The 21,108-nt window shown below is 37.5% G+C and overlaps 1 protein-coding gene across 8 annotated transcripts in view; it reads right to left on the bottom strand.

The window, feature by feature from the left end:
- Positions 1 to 21,108, bottom strand: part of PSIP1 (PC4 and SRSF1 interacting protein 1) — a 73,617-nt gene that overhangs the window by 43,460 nt on the left and 9,049 nt on the right. For 6 of the 8 annotated variants that reach the window (XM_059924691.1, XM_059924692.1, XM_059924693.1 and 3 more), the window contains exons 2-3: positions 9,990 to 10,084; positions 6,034 to 6,286 (exon numbers count right to left, since the gene is read on the bottom strand). The gene's annotated coding sequence lies outside the window, so the exon portion shown is untranslated. The remainder of the gene's footprint in view (positions 1 to 6,033; positions 6,287 to 9,989; positions 10,085 to 21,108) is intronic. The other 2 variants (XM_059924687.1, XM_059924688.1) reach the window with 2 other exon arrangements.

The raw sequence follows: 21,108 nt of genomic DNA, 5'->3' as shown, positions 1-21,108 counted from the left end.
CTGTTGAAAATCACTTTGCCATACTAGTGTGGGCTTATTTCTCTATTTTGTTTAACTGATTATCGTGTCTTTCTGTCTGAGCCACAATCTTGATTACTGAAATACTAACACACTGTCTTGATTACTGATGCTCTATAATAAATCATACAATCAGGTAGAATGATTCCTTCTACTTTATTCTTGTTTCTTAAGTTTTTTTTTTCTGGCGATTCTGGTTTCTTGCTTTTCCATAAGAATTTTAGAATAAGCTTGTCTATATCTATTTAAAAATCTTCCTGGTATTTGATAGGAATTATGTTAAATTTATACATCAGTTTGGGGAGATTTGATATCTTCAGTAAGTTGGATCTTCTAATCCATGAACACAGTATGTCTCTCCACTAATTTAGATCATCTTTAATTTTTTCATTAGCATTTTTCATTTTCAGCCTACAAACCCCATATATGGTTTGTTAGATTTACAGTTAAGTTTTAATTTTTTGGAGCTATTGTAATTTTAATTTCATTGTTCATGTGTTCATTGCCAGTACATAGAATTGATTTTTGTATGTTTATCCTATATTTTGAGACCTTCCTGAACTCACTTATTAGTTTTAGGAAAAAAAAATTGTGATAGATTTTGATGGATTTTCTACATAAACAATTACGTTACCTGTAAATAGGGGCAAAGAATACACTTCATATGATTTCAGTTCTTTTACATTTTTTGAGGATTGTTTTATGGTACAGGATATGGTCTAACTTGTATATGTTCCAAGGGTGCTTGAAAAGACTGTATATTCTGCTTTTGTTAGGTAGAATATTCAATAAATGTCCATTATATCCTGCTGGTTGATGGTATTGTTGAGTTCTTGTATATACTTCATTATTTTCTGTCTAGTTGTCCTAACAATTGTTGAGAGAGAAATGAAGTCTCCAATGATAGTTGTGGCTTTCTTTCTTTCTTTTTCATTTCTATCAGTTTCTGCTTCATATATTTTATAGCTCTGTTGTTTGGTGACTATACATTTAGCATTGCTATGTTTTCTTGATTGATGGACCCTTTTATTATTACTTTTTAAAATATTAATTTAATTAATTAATTTATTTGGATGTGCTGGGTCCTAGTTGCGGCCGGCAGGCTCCTTAGTTGCAGCATGCATGTGGGATCTAGTTCCCTGACCAGGGATCAAACCCAGGCCCCCTGCATTGGGAGCATGGAGTCTTAAACACTGTGCCACCAGGGAAGTCCCAGACCCTTTTATTATTGTTTAATGATTCTTCCTGTCTCTGGTATTATTATTATTATTATTTTTGCTTAGAAGTCTACTTTATCTGATATTAATATAGCTATTCCTGCTTTCTTTTAATAAATGTTTTCATGGTATGAATTTTCCAGCCTTTTGCTAACATGTTTTTATATTTGAAGTGTGTTTCTTATAGACAGCAGATAGTTGGGTTATGTTTTTTAATCCATGCTGCCAATCTCTCTTTTAATTACAGTATTTAGATCACTTACATTTAATGTAACTATTGATATGTTAGGGCTTAATTCTGGCATTTTACATATTTTTTATTTTTTGTCCTCTTTGTTTGTTTCCTTTTCTATACCTTCCTGTAGTTTCTTTTAACTTTTTTTTTTTAAATAAATTTATTTATTTATTTTTGGCTGTGTCGGGTCTTCATTGCTGCGCGTGGGCTTTCTCTAGTTGCGGTGAGCGGGGGCTACTCTTCCTTGCGGTGCGCGGGCGTCTCATTGCGGCGGCTTCTATTGTTTTGGAGCACCCGCTCTAGGTGCGCAGGCTTCAGTAGTTGTGGCACATGGGCTCAGTAGTTGTGGCTCACGGGCTCTAGAGTGCAGGCTCAGTAGTTGTGGCACATGGGCTTAGTTGCTCCGCGGCATGTGGGATCTTCCAGGACAAGGGATCGAACCCGTGTCCCCTGCATTGGCAGGCGGATTCGTAACCACTGTGCCACCAGGGAAGTCCCTCTTTTAACTTTTGTTACAATTCCATTTTGATTTACCCATAGTGTTTTTGAGTATATTTCTTTGTATAAATTTTTTAGTTTTTGTTCTAGTTATTACATTATATGTACATAATTTATCACAGGCTACTTCTGTTGACATATTACCAGTTTGAGTGAAGTATAGAAAAGTTCCTTTGCTGTCCACCATTTACTATATGATTGTCCCCGTGCCTTTCTCCACACCATTGTCTCCCTAAGAAATGTCCTTCAATAACTCTCTGCTTATTCACCATTTTTCTTCTCTTGAAAGTTCAAACCTTGTTATACCTCTTAGGTCTCATTTTTACCCTCATCATCTATTCTAAAATCCCATATTTACTACTTTCTGTAGTACTCACTTTTAAATTAACATATTGTCTTAGTTTAAAATGCTTTCAGATTCAATTGACAGAAACTCTGTTATAGTAGCTTATACAAAAGAAGTTAAGAGATAGACGCTGACACTGCAGCTGGATGACTTTAGGACCAATGTGTCTTCAATTCACTTGACCTTTTCCTTATATTGGCTGGTCTACTTATAAGCAGATGATTGCTCTCTGGGAACCACATCTGAATTTTAGATAGGAAGAAAGGGCATAGGATGAAGGGATAGGCTAACCAGGTCCATCTCTTTTTAGTTAGAAAACAGAAGCTCTCCCAAAAGTCACACCCAGCAGACTTATTTTGTCTCATTGGACAGAATTCTGTTACATATCTACTCCTGGCTGGAAAGTACAAGTGAGAAAGGGGTCGTGAATAGGAATTCAATTAACAAAACAATGATGTCTGGGGTACATATGCATAAGTATCTATGTAATCCATTTGGGTAAATCTTATGTCTCCCTAATTAGTTTGTAAGGTATTTAAGATCAGAGATCTAATCAGAGTTAGTCATTTTGTACTTCATACCAGATGACTGTAAGGGTCCTCCTAATTTCATATATTTCTGCTACAAACAACAAATAGGGTTCTTAAATGGGGGTTTCAAACCAAACATAATTATTTCAGAATTTTTCAGTGAGCTCAGTTTCTTCTGAAATTAATAGCTTCTTCAGTCAGGGAAGTAGAACTACTACGAGATATAGGACAAGAGTTTCTTTTTTCTTTTTCTTTTTCTTTTTTTATAGCAAGTAGAAATTCTTGTGGGAAGAACTGGAGAAGTGAAGGTCCAAGAGGTATACTGGAAGATTAGAGAGAGACAGTAACCAGCATGTCAATCTGAGAAACCAAGCAAGTCCAGCTGCCAAAATAGACTTGTATATGGAAGGCTTATGGGGAGATGTATGGGAAGTTGTGCCTCTATTCACCTACCACCTCTGTGGATCATCTCTCAAGCATCTGGTGTTGAGCCTGAGACCAGCGTTGGTCAATGGGGTCAGGAGGTGGGAAGAAGATCCAGGTGTAGACTGAAGGAAAATGAGGACAAGCTAGACCCTTCTGGTCCTCTATATCTGTCTCTTCCTGCATCTAACCACAATGAACTTCAGAGTAATGGCTGCTGCTTCACTTCCACCTTCCAAATCTATCTCAAATTCTTCTTTTGGCCAACTCTAATGTGGAAACCTCCAGGGAAGGAGATTTTGGGAAATGTAATCTAGCTTAATCAAATCACCACGACTAAGTTAATTTCATAAATGGAAGTTGAATCTTTAATCTCTAGTGCATTAAAATAATTGTATTGGAACTTCCCTGGTGGCACAGTGGTTAAGAATCTGCCTGCCAATGCAGGGGACACGGGTTTGAGCCCTGGTCCAGGAAGATACCACACGCCACAGAGCAACTAAGCCCGTGTGCCACAACTACTGAAGGCTGCGTGCCTAGAGCCCGTGCTCCACAACAAGAGAGGCCACCACAATGAGAAGCCTGCGCACCGCAACAAAGAGTAGCCCCTGCTCGCCACAACTAGAGAAAGCCTGCATGCAGCAATGAAGACCCAGTGCAGCCAAAAATAAATAAATAAGTAAATAAATTTTTAAAAATTGTGTTGCCTGGAGGGCTGGAACTGTATCTAAATTCATTTATTCTGTCCCTTTTGTCCTAACCAATAATTTGATTCTTAAATTATATGTTGTTCCATTGATCTCGCTGTGCAAAAGATAGTTTTCTTCTGCCCTGGTACCTATCTCCTCAAGGGAAAAAGGAGTCCCTTCTTTGGAATTAGGCTGTAACAGGCTGCCCAGGCAATCTTGTCTCTTAACTTCTACTAGTCTTTTTTTTTTTTTTTCTCTTTGTTCTTACATTTCTGTTGGCATTCCTCTTCTATTTCTCTATTCTGGGTATAATTCTTGAACTTTCTCTAGTATATCCAGCTCCTCTCCTGCCTTAGCATGTTTATGAACCATTACTTCTAGCTAGTAATTTATCTTTGGGTAATGTAGTTCGCCCATTTTTATTTTAACTAACTAATATATATTCAACTGCAGATATTTATTGAACATCTAAGATATCATCCTAGCCTCCATAGGAGCTCAAAGTACAAAAATATCTATAAAACAAGAGAGGAAGTAAAAAATACCACCATAGAGCAACAAATAAACAACTCTCAGAGTTCAGAGAAGAGAATTGGGTTCTGCCTCCCCATGGGCTCTTTATTTACCTTTTCCAATCAAGAAGCTTTGTATAAGATTTCCAAACCTTCATAATATTGCCCTAGTGTTTATATTACAGATCTGTCTGACTTACGATGGGGTAACGTCCCGATAAACCCATTGTAAGTTGAAAATATCCTGTCAGAGATGCATTTAATACACATAACCTACTGAACATTGTAGCTTAGCCTAGTCTACCTCAAGCATGCTCAGAACACTTACATCAGCCTACAGTTGTGCAAAGTCATCTAACACACAGCCTATTTTATAATAAAGTGTTGAAAGTCTCATGTAATCTACTGAATACCATAATGAAAATGAAAAATAGACTCGTTATATAGTCACAGAATGGTTGTTTACCCTGGTGATCAGAAGCTCACTACTGCTGCCCAGCATCATGAGAAAATCCAAAGCACATATTACTAGCCCAGGAAAAAAAATCAAAATTCAAAATCTGGGCTTCCCTGGTGGCGCAGTGGTTGAGAATCTGCCTGCCAATGCAGGGGACACAGGTTCGAGCCCTGGGCTGGGAAGATCCCACATGCCGCGGAGCAACTGGGCCCGTGAGCCACAACTACTGAGCCTGAGCATCTGGAACCTGTGCCCCGCAACAAGAGAGGCCGCGACAGTGAGAGGCCCGCGCACCGCGATGAAGAGTGGCCCCCGCTCGCGGCAACTAGAGAAAGCCCTCGCACAGAAACGAAGACCCAACACAGCCAAAAATAAATAAATAAATAAAATAAATTTATAAAAACAAAAAAAAATTCAAAATCTGAAGTACCGTTTCTATTGAATTTGGATCACTTTCACACCACCATAAAGTCAAAAATTGTAAGTGGAACCATCGTAAGTTGGGGACCATCTGTATAGCTAGGAACAGTAAAATTAGTTGTTTCAGTACACAGGATTTAAGCAATGTTAAATAAACAGTGTTGGAAAAAGCTATATAAACATATTCATAAAGGAAGATAATAATTTTAAACTACATAAAGATAGAAGAAACTGGTTGTGAAAATATAAATGCAGAACTTAGAAAGCTAGGCTATAATGTTATTTCTACTAACTCTATTCAGAAATTATTTTCCTTTTTGCAATGTTTCAATGACATGGACGTCTGGGATTCAGAATTATTTAGTTTTGCATGCATTTACTTGAGCTTACTTTTCTCATCATAACATTTGTAGTTTAACAGCATGAGTAAGCAATACACTGGTAGAGGTTTTAGAGCATTTTAACCATATGCAACATCATCACTGTTGAATGCCAGAATAATTTTTTGAGGACTGTGCAGATATATAAAATTTCATCTTTTAAATGCAGTTATACATTTCCTCTTTGTATAAAAATTAAATACCATAAACTACTTAGACTATAGTTATAATTTCACATTAGTATATATGATCGAGAAAGGAAGTATGACCATGCTCATTATAAAGTTCAAGTGTGTATTTATACATACCTAAGGTACAGTTTTCCAAACAGCTGCAAGGCTGAGGAAATGGTCAAAAATGTCGCACAGGAGTGATGCTGAGAAGCTGTCATGTGTTTTCTTCACTGACATTTTAGGTAAAGGGAAAATTAAGACGTAGAATTAGTTGTGAAGGAGGCAAAACTCAGCTTCTCATTCAGTCTAGTCTCTTCAGTCCAGCTTAGATTGGTCAGGCCTCTCAAGTTCAATTCAGTATCTTTTTACTGCTCCTACTTCTTGCCTTCTGGTTAGAGTAGAACAAAAAAAGGGAATGAGATGTACTGAATTTTTATCCTTATCTCCTGTTCTAACTTACTACCAATATAGTGCCATAAATCTTTCAAGGGATTTTTCTTCCTGTTTTGGGTTACCTAACAAAAGCCAGCATAGCTACATTTAGAATAACACTTCTTGGGAAATCCCTGGCTGTCCAGTGGTTAGGACGCTGCGCTTCCATGGCAGGGGGCATGGGTTCAATCCCTGGTTGAGGAAAATCCTGCAAGCCCCACAGCCAAAAAAACCCCCAAAACAAAACAAACAAAAAAAAACACTTCTTTTTTTGTGTGTTAACATGTAACATAAAATTTACCACTTTAACCACTTTAAAGTGTACAGTTCAGTGGCATTAAGTAAATTTACATTGTTGTGCAACCATCACCACTCTGTATCTCCAAAACTCTTTCCTCATCCTAAAATGAACACTTCTTGTCCTAACTTACTAGTAGGAGAGTAGGGTTATTGGGGTAGAGAGGAAATTAGAAAAAAGTAGTATATTCTATGTGTTAGTCATGTCCCTGATAGAAAGAGAGTGTGAACAGGAGGATCTTGACCATGGTTAACAGTCTGCCACCAGACATCCTGAAGAGATATGTGTAGAGAACAGCTCAGATAATGCACACTTTTCTTTGCTATGGCATCATGTCTTTGATCCCATAGGTGTAACCCTTGGATCTGTTGCGCTGTGTTGAATCTCAGGTGATCTTACAGTGTTTTTTTAATCCCTATAGCCTTAAATCTCAAACTTGGCCATTCCTTGGGGCTATGAAAACTTTTCTGTACAGTTAAGAAGAGGCGCATGACGATGAAGCCAAGAAAAAGAGTGATAAGGAAAAGGAACGTGTTCTCTTAAAGGCACAGAGCAATTGGTCTCAGACATCTATCTACACACTCACTGCCTTGTTACTCTTGGGCCCCACTCTGAATTCTCCTTGGTCTTCTAGACAGGATAGATGGTGGGAGGATAAGACTCTAGGCCTTTTTACTATACCAGCTACATTGAAGGGAATAGGATCAAACAACCCAAAGTAATAGGACATTTCAAGGGAAGGAAATTGCAAAGCCGAAAGAAAACTGAAAAGTCCAAAGGGAATGAAGAAATCAAAAAAGTCCTCCTCAAAGATTCTAAAATAATGATAATGATATAATAATAATAATAATTTACTATATGCTTATAAAAAATCCTATGAGGAAGGTGCAATTTGTCCCCCCATTTTTAATGAAAAATCTAAGGCATGGAGAGGATAAGTAACTGTATTCAACTCATTCATTCCACTAATACTTACCTGTTTGAGGAGAGGTACTAGGGATACAACACTAAACATAATTGATATGGCCATTTTGCCCTCATGGAATTTACAGTCAATTGGAGGAGACAAACAAAAAGGCAAACAGGCAACTGAATAAAATAATTTCAGATTGAATCAAGTGTTATGAAGGAAACATATGAAGAAGAGGGTGAGTCTGGGACTAATTTAGGCAGGGTGGTGAGGGATGACCTGTCCTTGGAGATGAGTTTTAAACAGTCCCTTGAAGGAAGAGAAAGAGCTAATCATTCAAAGGATGAAGGAAGAGTTCCAGGCAAGATGAACTGCATATGCAAAGAGCTTGGAATATTCCTAAAACTGAAATAAAACCTATTTGGCTGGAGTGTGAAGAGGGGTGTGGGAATAAGGCATTAGATGACATTGAAAGAGTCTAGATCATGCAGGGCTTGTAGACCACAATAAAGACTTTGGGCTTTACTCTTTCTTTTTTATGTATACCGATATATTAACTGCTGTTAGTTCCTGGTAGTGGGGTTACAATTGGTTTTTATATTTTTCTTCTCTTTTTAACGTGTATTTCTGAAGTTTTTAGAACAAACATATATTACTTATGTAAAAAACATAAATCTTTTTTCTTTTAAAAATGGATGTGATATTATATATTTTCATTTGTATGAAATGTCAATCAATGGCAAATCTACAGAAACAGAAAGAACATCAGTGGTTTCCTGGAGTTTGGGTGGGAGTGGGAAGGGACTGGAAACAGGCATGAGGGAAACTTCTGGTGATGAAAATGCTGTAAAACTGGATTATGATGATGGTTGCCCAGATCTATAAATTTATAAAAAACAAACAATTGTAATTGTATGCATACAATGGGTAAATTTTCTGGCATGTAAAACAGACCTCGATAAATCTGAAAAAATGGAAGTGAGTACAAACATGGGATGATTTCTAAAACTAGAGACAAAATAAACCACCCACAGAAGGCAAAAGAAAAGTTAAGTTGTTCTGGAACCTGTAAAGGACCTTAAAACCTTACCCAAACTTGTACCCTTTTGCAGAACGACCTATGTCTGGTGCTCCAAGTTGCTCTTAATCTATTAGGAGTTGAAATGAGAGGTAGTAGTGGTATGGGCAAAATATAAGAAAAATACACTATGAATTATGAGATAAAAATAATAAAATAAACTACAACAGAAATAGAAATAATGGCTTTGGATGTGACCATCAAACTTTAGCTTTGTAAGACAATTCTTTACAGTTAAACATTTTTTGCCTGCTTAAAATCTTTTGAACAGCTCCTTCAAAGTTTGTTAACTTTTTGTAGTAAGAATCTCCTTTCTCAAATTAGAATTCCCAAACTTATGTTTCCCAGCCTCTCTGTTCCTGGACTTGTGACCTAAGTTGCACCAGGCACAAGCATTTGCATGAACCTTTGTTTCAGAGTGAGGACACAGGTAGGGTGGAAAGCAGTTGTTTGTCTGGCAGAGGACAGGAGGCAGAATGTTTCCAAGATGGGTAGTGGTGGAAACTTTCTTACCAGGTCAGTTTGGTTTTGGAAGGTTTTTTCCCTTGGGGTTTGGGAGCGTTTTCTGTTTATTTATTGCTGTGTGACAAACTACTTCAAAACTTAGGAGCTTCAAACAACAACTGTGTTATTATTTCTCATAATTCTGTGAGTCAGGAATTTGAACAGGGCACAGAGGGAAAGTTCATATCTATTACATGTGGTGCCTGCAGGAGGCTGGGCCATCCAAGATGTAAGTGAAACTTACACGTCTGGTGCCTCATGTAGGGTAACTCAGATTGCTAGAGGCTGGCTGGAAGAGCTCAACATAGGTCATAGGAAACAGGGGGCCTTGTTTCTCACATTTGGTTGGGTTCCTCAGGTCTTCATTATCTAGTCTTGTGCCCTCAACTATCCATGTGGTTTCTGCATCTGGTTTCTCCCACAGGGTAGCTGGGCTTCTTATAGACAGAGCATAAGAGCAAATGCTGCTAGGCCTTCCCAAAGCTTAGGCCCAGAACTGGCACAGTGTCACCTCATTGCATTCTTTTGGTTAAAAGAAGTCACAATAAGATACAAGGCCATTCCAGTTTCAAGGGATGGGGTCTCCACAAGTGTTTGACAACCAAGAGGCATGGTTCATTACAGGCCACCAATGTTAACTATTTACTACACTCAACCTAAAGCCTTCTCCTCCAGTCTTTCAGATTATTCAGTAAACTCTTGTATTAAATATAACAAATACCTTTCTTCTTGGAATATCCAGAGTAAGATTCTGTTGACTGTAACAAAGAACTCTGCCTTACACAATTCTCAATGCAAATATTTTCTCTATGATTAAAGAAAAAAAAAGATCCCAATAACAGTAGCAAGTTTATTTCTCTTCTTCTTACCCCTTCATGTGATTATTCAGATTCCAATATGGTCCCCCCAATTCTTCCACGGTTATTTTTAGGGGCCCCTGTGGTTTTTTCAAGTCAAATTCTTCCTCCCTAAAAGACATCAAGCATAGAAGGTTAAAGTTGAGTTTTATCAACCTTTCAAAGAAAGGTTATTCTTATAGTATTTAAAGATGAGTATGAAAAGATCCCTAATTCATTTTACAAATCCAATATAATGCTAACACTAAAACATATAAAAGATAGCATTAAAAAAAACTTATACTCCAATCTCATTTATGAATATAATTACAAACTTTAAAAAATGGCAGCTCAAAATAGAGTTGCCATATCATCCAGCAATCCCACTCCTGGGCATATATCCAGGCAAAACTATAATTCAAAAAGATACATACACCTCTATGTTCATAACAGTACTATTCACAATAGCCAAGACACGGAAATAACCTAAATGTCCATCCACAGATGAATGGATAAAGAAGATGTGTACATATATACAACGGAATATTACTCAGCCACAAAAAAGAATGAAATAATGCCATTTGCAGCTACATGGATGGACCTAGAGATTACCACACTAAGTGAAGTAAGTCAGAACAAGAAAGACAAATACCATATGATATCACTTATATGTGGGATCTCAAATATAACACAAATGAACTTCTCTACAAAACGGAAACAGACTCACAGACATAGAGAACAGACTTGTGGTTGCCAAGAGGGAGGAGAAGTGGGGGAGGGATAGACTGGGAGTTTGGGACTAGCAGATGCAAACTATTATATATAGACTAGATAAACAACAAGGTCCTATTGTATAGCATAAGAACTATATTCAATATCCTGTAATAAACCATAATGGAAAAGAATATGGAAAAGAATAACTGAATCACTTTGCTGTACACCAGAAACTAACACAGCATTGTAAATCAGCTACACTTCAATTTAAGAAAAAATGGCAACTCAAGTCCAACAGTTATTACAAATACAATAAATACAAACTTGAACGTGATGATCAAGTAGTTTCAGGATTGCAAAGATGACTCAGTGTTAGACAATATATTTTTTAAAAGAAATTTATTTATTTATTTATTTATTTTTGGCTGCGTTGGGTCTTTGTTGCTGCATGCAGGCTCTCTCTAGTTGTGGTGAGTGGGAGCTACTCTTCGTTATGGTGAGCAGACTTCTCATTGCAGTGGCTTCTATTGTTGCAGAGCATGGGCTCTAGGCACGCAGGCTTCAGTAGTTGTGGCACGTGGGCTCAGTAGCTGTGGCTCATGGGCTTCAGTAGTTGTGGCACGCAGGCTCTAGAGCACAGGCTCAGTAGTTGTGGTGCACGGGCTTAGTTACTCCGCAGCATGTGGGATCTTCCCGGAGCAGGGATCGAGCCCATGTCCCCTGCATTGGCAGGCAGATTCTTAACCACTGCGCCACCAAGGAAGTCCCTAGACAATATTTAAATAACTTATATTAATAGGGAAAAGTGGAAAAAATGATTATGTGGTAGGATATTATACTTGAAGTTTTGACTGAGATACTGAGCAATGATGGAATAATTTCAAAGTGAGTCATGAGACAGACCAATCTTCAGATTTTCAAACGAATGATAACTCATCTTGGATCCCATTCCCACTCTAAGAACATTAAAAAGGACCAGATATGTGGGGTGGGGGGGATTCAAGAACAATTCTGAAGAGATTTTTTTAGAGAAAATTTATGGTATATTTTGTGTCTCAAACGCCCCAAGCAGCAGAGGTAGAAGGTTCCTCCCGATTCCCAAGTCAGGGGCTTTAATAAGATCTCTTAGAGAATGAACATACCTCCTTCTGGTGGGGGAACAGAGAAGGTGGGGCAGACTGGAGCCTTGTTAACTCCTGACCAAGAAGACTCACGCAAAGAGCAACGAGACTCCAAAAGAGAAACCATGTGGAATACTGTTGGAAACCCAGGAGCTGAGTGGAGAGTGGCAGACCATTCTGTTGCCCATGTCATGGGAGTTGTAGATGGAGGATACCAGCAAGGAGCCTCAGAAGTGTTCACAAAAGTCTCAATGCAGAAAAAGATAGCTTTAAACATTTGATGGTCCCTTTGATCCAGCAATTCCAATCATAGGTATGTGCCTAACAAAATTATAGACATATGTATATCAAAGACACGTACAAGATGTTTATAGCAGAATTATTTGTATTAGCCCAGACTGAAGGCTTCCCAAGTGTAGAATGGACAACTAAATGTGGTATATTCAGACAATGGAATATTATCCAGTAGTAAGTGAAAGAATGACTTACTGAATCATTCAATGATATGAATGAATCTCACAGATGTTGAGTGAAAGAAACGAGATACAAAATATTACATTCTCTATAATTCCATTTACAGAGAAGTCAAAAAAATAGGCAAAACTACCCATATTAATAGAGGTCAGCATAGTGGTTGAATTTAGAGTAAGCATGGTGGCTAAAAGGTGGTACAAGGGAGAATTCTGGAGTCCGGCAATAGCCTGTTTCTTGATTTGGGTCCTAGTTATATGGATAATCTCATTTTGCAAAATTTCATTGAGCTGTGTCATGTATGCTCCTCTCTATATGTTTGTGATATTTTATTTTAAAATTTACTCACAAGCAAATTTTCTAGGCTCAGAGAGTATGAGGTCATCTTACAATAGTAGAAGTTAAGTATAAGTTGTCTGTTTCCCTTTCACTTCCTCCTCCAAGGGAGTGAGTGGAAAAGAGAGAAGAGATTGACTATATTTCCTTCCATAAAAACAGGCATCCCAGCTGAAACCAGGTCCACCTAAAAGTGTGTGAGTGGAGAAATCTTACCTTTGAATGCAGATTGAAGCGTTAATATATTTCGATTCATATATTGGACAAGACATTCTAATTAGTGAATTAAAAATACATTTTGCCTCCTACAATGATGTCTGGACTTCCAATCACCTAAGAGTAATCAGGATAGTCAAACTTGGGAATTCTCTGGCAGTCATTGTGCACTTTCACTGCTGAGGGCCCGGGTTCAATCCCTGGTCCGGGAACTAAGATCCTGCAAGCTGCGCTGCAGCCAAAAAAAAAAAATAGTCAAACTCGAGTTTCATCCAAGGGGGAGCAATAAACCTTGCCCCTTGAATATATGTTAAAGGGACCATGGGAAACAACGTATAGGTGCATTTTGATTACATCCCACTGGTTTTCTTGTTCAATATACCACTTAATAGTGGTCACTACAGATGCAAAAATAGGCTTTTGGTTAAAAAAAAAGGAAATTAGTGAGAGAAAGATACTTTCTTAATATAAAAACAACTTCTAATCTAATTAGTCAGAATTATATTTAAAGGGATTAAATGTGAGAATTATTTCACATTAATGGCCTGATTTATTCAAATTGTCCTGAGAATTCTATCCACTGCAGTAAGCTAGGTAACAGAAGTAAGTTATAACTACCAAGACTGAAGAGAAAAAATTGTCACTATTTGGAGACACTATAACTATTACCAAAATATTCCAAGAAAATGTACTAAATGGATGTTAGAATTAATTCTGAACTGTCTTAACTGTCTTTAAGAGGAATATATTAAAAATTAGTAGTTTTTAAAAATATCCTGGTAATTATATAAAGGTGAAAATAGGCAAAACTAACCTGTCTTGATAGAGGTCAGAATAGTAGTTGAGTTTGGAGTAACAGTAGTAACTGAGATGTGGTCCAGTTAGAGAATGTACTGGAGGGAAAACCCCCAAAGCAAAAAACTAATCCAAACAAGAACAAACCTTTCACATACAGATGGCCAAGGGGCACATGAAAGGATGCTCAACATCACTAATTATTAGAGAAATGCAAATCAAAACTACAATGAGGTATCACCTCACACAGGTCAGAATGGCCATCATCAAAAAATCTACAAACAATAAATGCTGGAGAGGGTGTGGAGAAAAGGGAACCCTCCTGCACTGTTGGTGGGAATGTAAATCGATACAGCCACTGTGGAGAACAGTATGGAGGTTCCTTAAAAAACTAAAAATAGAACTACCATATGACCCAGCAATCCCACTATTGGGCATATACCCTGAGAAAACAATAACTCAAAAGGACACATGTACCCCAGTGTTCATTGCAGCACTATTTACAATTCCAGGACATGGAAACAACCTAAGTGTTCAATAACAGATGACTGGGTAAAGAAGATGTGGTACATATATACAATGGAATATTACTCAGCCATAAAAAGGAAGGAAATTGGGTCATTTGTAGAGATGTGGATGGACCTAGAGTCTGTCATACAGAGTGAAATAAGCCAGAAAGAGAAAAACAATTATCGTATATTAATGCATACATGTGGAATCTAGAAAAATGGTACAGATTAACCTATTTCCAGGGCAGGAATAGAGACACAGATGTAGAGAATGGACTTGTGGATATGGAGGGGGAAGGAGAGGGTGGGACAAATTGGGAGATTAGGATTGACATATAAACACTACCATGTGTAAAACAGATAGCTAGCGGGAACATGCTGTAAAGTACAGGAAGCTCAGCTTGGTGTTCTGTGATGACCTAGATGGGTGGGATGGGGGGGTGGGAGGGAGATCCAACAGGTAGGGGATATAGGTATACCTATAGCTGATTCACTTCATTGTACAGCAGAGACTAACACAACATTGTAAAGCAATTATACTCCAATAAAAAACAAGCAAACAAACAAAAACAAACCTTTAAAACCTAGTAATAGGGATTTCCCTGGTGGTCCAGTGGGTAAGACTCCATGCTCCCAATGCAGGGGGCCTGGGTTCGATCCCTGGTTGGGGAACTAGATCCCGCATGCCTCAACTAAGAGTCTGCATGCTGCAACTAAAAAAAGGATCCTGCATCCTGCAACTAAACATCCCGCATGCCACAACAAGATCCAGCGTGCAGCAACTAGGACCCGGCACAGCCAAAATAAAAAAATAAATAAATATATATTTTTAAAAAGCCTAGTAATAAATTTAACACAGATTTATAAGATTCATGGGGCAAAACTGTATATGGTTTACTGAAGGATATAAAAGAAAATCTAGAATAAATGGAGAGATATATTCTTGGATGGGAGGATTCAATACCATAAAAATGTCAATAATCTAAACATTTCTAGTAATTCTTTGATAAACTGATTGTAAAGTTCACCTGAATGGTTGCCCATGTCATTAAAGAAAAGGCCCTATACAAACTATTTCCCTCCCATTAGCTTTTATTCCGCATATCCAATCTCTCTGCCATTTGCTCTCTCTTCTCTAGCCATACTGGCCTCCTTGTTACTTCTTCAACATGCCAGGCAAGTTCCTGCCTCACACCCTTTGCAATTGCGAGTCCCTCTTTCTGGAATGCTCTTTCTCTAAATAACTGCATGCTTACTCCCTCAACGCCTACAGGTCTTTGCTCAAATGTTATCCACTTAGGGAGGCCTTCCCTGATTACCTGATCTAAAATTAGAACACCCGACCTACCCGCCACCACCCACATGCATTTCCTCCCCCACTTCTTTGCTAATTTTTTCACAGCACTTATCCTCATCTGGCATGCTATATATTTTTTACTTACTTGTTCATTGCTTTTATCAACTGTTGACCCCTTCTAACAGAAAACACACACATGTACACAGAAAACACATTGATCAAAAAAGCTAAATTTATTTTACTTTTGCTTAAGGGAAAGCATCACCATGACAGGGTCAAAGGGGTGCCTCAAAATGAGGAAATTAGGGAGAGGCATTTATAGAGATTTAGGACCTGGGCTGGGTGATTTAAAGGCAGGTCTTGCAAGCTGGGGAACTGGTTGAGGATGAGCAGAGTTTATGATATAATAGCTTTGGATCAGTGGACTCAGTGAAGCAAGAATTTTGAAGCAAGTCTTGATGAGCTAGCAGTTTTGATAAACAAACTAGTTAGTTCACGTTATATTCCCCAACCAGAAGCCAATATTTTTGCTTTGTTATTATTTAACACAGGGACTTGAGAATTATGTTGGTTTAAATTCCCAGTCCCCTCTTTTATCATTCTCTAGGCTAATGTGGAGGAGTATTATCATTTGGGGACATAATCAAACCAGATCTACACCATGTTTGATACGCGGTGGTTGAGTATAATTTCTGATATTAGTTGTTCCAACTTCTACAAGTGTCAACTTTTCTTGTTTTGTTTTGTTTGTTTGTTTGTTTTTGGTAGAAGATCATCAGTAGGCAGAGTGACTGCTCAACTGCTTTAAGATTCTTGAGTTTTGCATTTGAGCAGGGTGACCCAAACAAATGCTAACTTAATTTGGATAAAGATTAAATTAATAGAATAGTTTCCATTTCAAATATGAAGAGCTCTCAGAACGAACCAGAGATTTGGGTATTAGCCAGATTATTTAGTCTCATGATATCTGTTTTTTCCAGATCTTTTTAGTAATATTAAAGATCCCAGAGAAATCTGCAGAAATCTAAGTACAACATTATTTCCCTTAGCACATGCTCTCCTTCAAGAAGCCAATACATCTAATGACTGTTTTGGACCATTGTTTGTCCAACCTCATGAAATTTTAGGTGAGGAGTTCCATAGTCTTAGACATCTTATCTAGTTTTACTATTTTCTGAACCATAAGCATGTAGGATTACTCCTACTTTTCAGGCCTCTTGGAAAGCATAAAATGAAAAGCCTTGGGTATAGAAGGCAGTCCCCCAAATCTTCAGTTTTTAAAGTTTTTGAACTCAAATCAAATCCAAGTTTTCCTTTGTTGAATAAATTGTTTAAAGATTTTTTTTTTCTGTGAAGGGAATTTTGTGGGCTAAAATGAAACCTGGGTGATACTGGAATCTATCTTGAAAGCAGGCATCAATTAACCAAGATAACTTATCTCTATTCAATCTGCTAGTAGCAGTCAGTTTTTGTGCCACAAATTTAATACCAGTAGCAAGAAGACAACCAATGGTATATCTTTTGTGATAATATCTCTATGGAGTTGTCAAATGGTATGGTAATGTTTTTCAACATTATATAAGTATTGTTGGTGTCAGGAAATTATATTTGTAATAAAGAGATCATTAGTTGGTTCAAGGGAAAGAGCTTGGGGTTAAGTGCACTAGTGTTCTTTTCTTATAAGATCAATAAAAGTGATATAGTCTTTGAATATGCTCCATCTGTTTTTAAACCCTTTCCAAGCTCTATTTCTATTGGTTACAAAGGCTAGCTCCTACAAAAGTTTCCTATAATAAGTTTGTCAAGCTGAAAATTCTGAGAATAGAGTCCTCCATAAAACTGCTCTCACTTCAGATACTAGCCATAATTGTGGGGGTCCCCAGGGTGACCCTCACTTTTGACCAGTTGCCTGCAAATTCAGGGTTTCCCATGACCACCCTCAGGTTTGATAACTCACTAAAAAGACTCACAGAATTTAGTAAAAGTGCTACACTTATGGTTACAGTTTTATTATAGCAAAAGGCTACAAATTAGAACCAGCCAAAATAAGAGATACATAGGATGAAGTCAGGGAGAGTTTCAAACATGAAGTTCATATCATCCTCAGGGATGTGTTACCTTTCCAGCATCAAAGTGTGAAAATACTCAGTGAGTATTGCCAACCAGGGAAGCTCACCTGAGCTTTAGTGTCCAGAGTTTTTATTGAAGTTTCATTACTTAGACACGATTGATTTAATCATTATGCATCTGGTTGAACTTAAACTTCAGGCTCTCTTTCTTCCCCAGAGGTCACGCTGATATCACATGGCTCACATTCCCAACCCTCTAATCACATGGTTTGTCTTTCTGGTCTGGCCCCCATCTGAGTCACCTCATTAGCATAAACTGTCTGGTTTGGTCTGAGGAGTCCACCACGAATAACAAAGACTCCCCTATCACCCAGTAAGTTTTAAGGGTTTAGAGATTATCTCCTAAAAACTAGGGACAAAGGCCAGTCAAATGATTTATTACACAGTCCCCAAGTGTTTTTTCTTTAGAGGGGGAACATGATAGGGCATTTCTGGTTGTCTGACCTGCTGTGTTACACTGAAAAAAAGTCAGTTAGTGGTTGAATCCAGTTACCCAGGAAATCAACTGATTTATTATAGGAACTAATATAAAAGGAAAATGAATGTCACCCCAAGGAAAGAGAATATAAACTCAAGAGTTTATTTGATTTTGTGTTTTAGCCAAATCACAACAAAATTGTAGCCAAGCATTAGACTTTTACCAAGGAGTGACTAGGGATGCAAAAAGCATTGTTAAGTTTAAAGATCTTGTAAATATCATAGTTAATAATCCAAAACCTTAAGGCAACCAAGAGGAAAGAAAATAGCTTGGCAAATAAAGTGCAAAATCATGCTTATTGACACATGGCAGTCTACAACTCCATGTGACTTTAGAGCTTATTTCACAAGTCTTGGTTGGAAACTATCTACTTCATGCAGTCATCTTCTTGATCTGAGAGTCCTAGGTGGACGTTGTCTCCTCCTGATCTTGTCATTTTGGGTCAGTACAGTTTTCCAGTAATTTAAATGACTTAAATCTCTCTGCTTAAAAGAAGTGGTTCTAAGGATCAACATTCTAGAGTTTTGCTGTAGTGTCTGTTTTTTACAGTGACTGAAGCATATTATGAAAAGAAAGGAGACTCCAAGGCTTTTTGATTTGTATCACAAAGTGTATTATCATGGTCCCTGATTGACAGAGACATTGGAACTTAATAGCCTAGAAATAAAAACTTTTTGGAGATGCTTATTGTACCAGTCTTTGGACATGATCAAAAGTATATTTCTAAGATATGTCAGTCAGGGACCAGACAAGAGACAGAAACTACATCTGTTTTTTGAACAGGGAAAATTTAATAAAAATAATTATTAACTAATAGGAGATAGGGATAAAAGAAGACTCTAAGGGATCTAGAATAGCAGGTGCAAAAAAGCAGCTCCTACCTCTAGGTTGAGGAGAAATAAGCAATAAAAGAACTGGAGACTAGGCGAAGATCCTCCTCTCACCAAACACTCCCCCAAGGCTGAGGTTCAGACCTCTTCAAAGAGGACATACCTACCACATACACAGCCACTCAGGCTGCCAGGAGTGAAGAAACTCACTAGAGTGGTCTGTAGAATTGGTTCACCATTGCTGGAGAGTATGGGCAGCCTGAATCAGTCAGTAGAAGTGGCCAGCTGCTGCCAGAGGATGTAAGTTGGCTGGACCTGATCTAAAGTAGCGTCAAGAAGAGAAAGAATAGCCTGAGAATAAAGCTGGAGCTCCTCTGTTGGAGAATGATAATGGAGATCTACAGCCTAAAGGAAAAATGTCTTCCTGCAGCTGTGGCCATGCAGTGTCACTCCACTGAACAACCATAACATTTCATTTGCTGGCCACAGAGATATGATTGTGGGGACCAGCACTGGTATCATGAATCAGGGCATAAAAGTGTAGATTTGGAGCAGAGCAATGATATCAAATTGATGACTGGTGCATAAGAAGTTCTTGGTTACTGAAAATTTTTTATAATTTTGTTTTTATCCTAAATTTGATAAAGAGTTCTCACAACAGTTTTAAGTTGATTAAAATTTGGAGAATGTCAAACAAGCCTAATTATTTTTACTATTTTTCTTTTATAAGTCTTTGGCTGTGCTGGTGGCTATTCCAGTAAACTTGAAGAAAGTTTTGATTTACAAGAAAGCTTAACAGTCTGACTATTCTGAATTTGGGATAGAAAAAATCAAGAAGAGTTGTCAGAGGAGATAAGATACAAACATGAGTTATCTTATTCAGAGTCAAGAAATAGTTACAGGTAATAAATAGGAAATACACAACAATATGTAATAATGTTAGTAGAAACTTAACTTTTCTTTTTGGCCGCACCATGCAACTTGTGGGATCTTAGCTCCCCGCGGGATTGAACCCGTGCCCTTGGCAGTGAAAGTGTGGAGCCCTAACCACTGGACTGCCAGGGAATTCCTGAACTTAACTTCTTTTTTAACTTCTTGTCAAAATGATTCAGAAATATGCCAAAAGTCTAGAGAATTAGACTATTTTGGGAATAAAAAAGAACTTTTATTTATCTGAGCCAAAATAATCAGGTTACTTTACAGGGAAAAAAAAAATCAGATTCTAATTACTTTTTGTTTTCCATCCATATTATAATTAACACTAAAGAATACATAGGCTCTCAACTTTGTCTTTTATTATTTTTCTTATTTTAAATAAACTTTTTGAATTTATCTTTGTATACCTTTTTATGCATGCACTTAGACATACAAATATATAAATACAGTAAGTCTCCTACACACGAACGAGTTCTGCTCCGAGAGTGCTTTCGTAAGTCCCATTTGTTCCTAAGTCCCAACAAAGTTAGCCTAGGTACCCAAAAACACAGTCGGCTATAGAGTACTGTATTGTAATACGTTTATAATACTTTTCACACAAATAATACATAGAAAACAAGCAAACACAAGAAATAAAGAAAACATTTTTGATACAGTACAGTACCTTGAAAAGTACAGTAGTACAGTACAACAGCTGGCATACGGGGGCTGGCATCAAGTGAACAGGCAAGAAGAGTTACTGAATGGAGGAGGGACGGGAGGTGGGAGATGGTAGAGCTGAAGGATCATCAGCAATAGGAGATGGAGCGCAATCTGCAATTTCACTCACGCCTGATGATGGAATGCGTGTTCGCACCTTTGAAAGTTCACAACTTTAAGGTTCATATGTAGGGGACTTACTGTACACTAATAGATGATTAAATTAATGGTTTTAACTAGCTTTAAAATATAACTTTAAAATATATTTAGCATTAACAGAGCAATGTATATATGTTGTTGAATATAACATCTTTATATACTGCAACAATACCCTTAAACAACAAACAGGCATGCCATATTTACGGTTTTGATTGCATATTCCTCTTTCTACTTAATGATTCTCATTATTACAAATTTTGGATTTTTAAAACATAAGAGAAATTAGAAGGTAGGAAACCAAGAACTATCTTGCTAATTTTTTCCACTGAGCATGGATATAGGTATAGATATATAGATTATACTACTTTAATACATTTTAAGTAGGCAGAATTATATATGTGTGTATATAATAATTTAAAAACATTTGCACATCTTTCTATTGCTATTCTATAGCCATTCCAT

This window comes from Balaenoptera ricei, chromosome 6 (genome assembly GCF_028023285.1).
Source record: "Balaenoptera ricei isolate mBalRic1 chromosome 6, mBalRic1.hap2, whole genome shotgun sequence".
NCBI lineage: Eukaryota > Metazoa > Chordata > Mammalia > Artiodactyla > Balaenopteridae > Balaenoptera > Balaenoptera ricei.
Note: the sequence above shows the minus strand (reverse complement) of the source record. Positions and strands in the feature narration are given on the sequence as shown.